The sequence below is a fragment of the Camelus bactrianus genome, chromosome 19, assembly GCF_048773025.1.
Source record: "Camelus bactrianus isolate YW-2024 breed Bactrian camel chromosome 19, ASM4877302v1, whole genome shotgun sequence".
Taxonomy (NCBI): domain Eukaryota; kingdom Metazoa; phylum Chordata; class Mammalia; order Artiodactyla; family Camelidae; genus Camelus; species Camelus bactrianus.
The window spans coordinates 13,531,666-13,534,517 of record NC_133557.1 but is presented as its reverse complement, the minus strand read 5'-3'; positions in this window follow the sequence as shown (position 1 = coordinate 13,534,517).

Below are 2,852 nucleotides of genomic sequence, written 5' to 3'. Positions count from 1 at the left end.
ACTTCCGCATGGGTTTGTTGTGAGAAGAAATGAGATGAAGTTTGGAAGGCAACCTACTCAGTGCTGGGCACACAGTAGGAGCTCAAAAAATGTCAGTTACCTTTCCTCCCTTCTGAGTGGAGTACAGCTGTAACCTGTCTCTCTTCCATCCACAAGACCTAACACAGTGCCTTGTATACCCTAAGTGCTCAATAAATATATCTTAAGTCAATGGATGAATCTCTTGAAGTCCTCTCTCAAGTCTTCTCAGAGCCTCTCTACCCTCAATCCACACATTGACATCTCTTCCCCAGCTGACGCTGACATTCCCAGGGGCAAGGACAGGCTCTTATTCACCTTTCTTGTCCTTTTGTAGCCCCAGCATACAGTAGGTGCTTAATTGGTTATTACCAAAAGCAAGTGCCTCCCTGGTCCAGCACATTGTTCAGGATCTTCCCTGGGCTCCTGATGGGGGTTTGAGGTGAAGCTGAAACAATACAGAGCTCTTGGCTCCTGACTTTCTGTTTACCATCTCCTTCTCTTTACCAGAACCACCTACTGACCAACACGTCCCCACTGAGAGCCGCAGGCCTCCACAGTTTTGTCACCACAAGCCCTTGACATCTCTCAAACAATTTTGTAGGTCAGGAAAGCACAAACAATTTTGGAGGGTCTCTTAGGCTGGGTTCCCCCAGTGCAGATCCTGGATGAGAACTGGAGTACAATAGTTTAGTTGCAATGAGGGAAATGAGCCAGGTCAGGGACAGACCGCTAAGAATGGGGCTAATACTCGAGATACCACTGTAGGCAAATGTGCCCTTGATGGGCCAGGAAGTCTTTCTCCACTCCGCCCACTCCCTTGGTTGAAGTTGGCTCCTGAGGCATTAGCCCCTGGCACTTTTGGCTGAGTGTGCTCCCACAGCAGAGAACCTTTGGGCACAGAGGCAGAGAGGCCATCAGCAGGTACCTCCAGGAATGTGGGCAGAGCACACCAGCCGCTGCCACAAAGCCATGTTCATACCAGCATTTGTGTCACAGGTGAGTGACTGTTAACAGGCATCAGTGACTCACGGCTTGAGGTATAGGTGGAGGCTCGGGGAGGGGGGGGATTCAAAGTCAGAGATAACTTTGAATCCACCCAGATTGATCAAACTTAAAGTAAATCATTTGGAGAATGTAGGACTTTAACAGTTATTTGTGTAACAAACCTCAGATTGCAGTGGAGAGATTGGAAACCACTGCCCCACAGGACAGAGATAATAACCATCCTCAAGTACCCTCTGATTCACCAAAGGCAGATTCCCTCAGATCCAGTCTGCTCTAAGCGGGCTGCAGGCTCCAGCCCCTCTGATCTCTCTGCAAGTCCAAAGTCCCCCAGATGACAAGAGGAAGGGGCTTTTCCAGGCTGTGGCTTGCTGGGTAGCCCAGAAGTTCCTGTAACAGTCCCCAGGTGTCTCCTCCAACCTGCTCCCTTACCTCTTCGCAGCCACCTGTGGATCGAGATGCCTTGCATTTTTCTAGATGTTTCCCAAACCCATTTCAAGAAGGACCAGCTCTGAATAGAAGACTTGGGACATGACAGTGATGATAACAAAGATAACAATAATAACACTCGTCTCCTTGAATTCTTTTTAGAGCAAAGCAGAACATGGAGAAAATAGTATCTAACATTTATTTAGCATTTTGCAGCCCACCAAATGCTGTCTCGGACACGAATAATTTACCTACCAAGTGACAATTGCTGGGGTCACATAAATGAACAAGAAGGACATAGTCCCTGTCCTCACGGAGCCCACATTCTAGTAAGAAGGATGGACCAGAAACAAGCAAATAGACAAATTGTGATAGTAAGTAGCAGCATTTGATGAGCACTTGCGAAAGCGCCGAACACCGTGCTAATTTCTTTGCGTGGTTTCATTGAGCCCTTACAATGGTACCACTTTGAGTGTTTTGTCCTCAATATACAGATGAAGAAACTAAGGAACAGAGATGGTAAGCAATCTGCCTGAGACCAAACAGCTGGCAAGAGGCACACCTGGGAAGTCTGAATCCAAGATTTTGATTCCAAAACCCTTGTACTTAACCAGGCTGTCTCACTCTTTTGCTCTCTGCACCTCAGTTTCTCTACCTGTAAAATGGGAGCAAATAATAGTATCCATCTTGTGGCATTGTCATGATTAACCAAGGTAGTGATGGGAACAATCTATAAGCGACCAAGTGTAAACTGCTGGTTTTCTTATTCCTGGCTGAAGCTGTGGCCTCCCGTGCCTGCCCCTCACCCCTGATGGCTGCCTGTGCAGCCACCTGGCAGGGCTCTAGGTTCGCAGAGAAATCACTGTTTGCCCTCACCAGCCCGCTAATGACAACATGGCTCTGTGGCGTCTGTGCTGATTTAATTATAGATAATCAGGAGAGTAAGGGCGGGAGCTCTCGTCTTTTCTCCTGCGAGCTGGAACGTGACCCCTGAGTGCACACATGCATGTGAGGGACAGAAGTGAGCCCCTTCTGCCTCCTGGCCACAGGGGAGAACTGAAGTAAGCCAGGACTCTTCTGCCTGGGGCTCATGGTTCTCCCAGCCTCCATCTGACCAACACCTCCCAAGCTGAGTTCCCACACCAGGCCTTTGCTGTCCCTTAGAAACCAAATGTCCTACTTATTCCATCCTCTCGCTTTACAAGTTTCAACCTAAATGCTGCCTCCTGCAGGAAGCCTTCCCTGATGCCTCAGCTGGGATGACATCTTCCACTCCTCTTCTGAACTTCCATAGGAGTTGATCTGGCTTCACCTGAAGGCCCTGACTATTCCTTACCCTGAACTCACTTCCCTTAAGCAGTGAGATATCCTTGAGGACAAGTGTGTCTCCAGCACCCAGT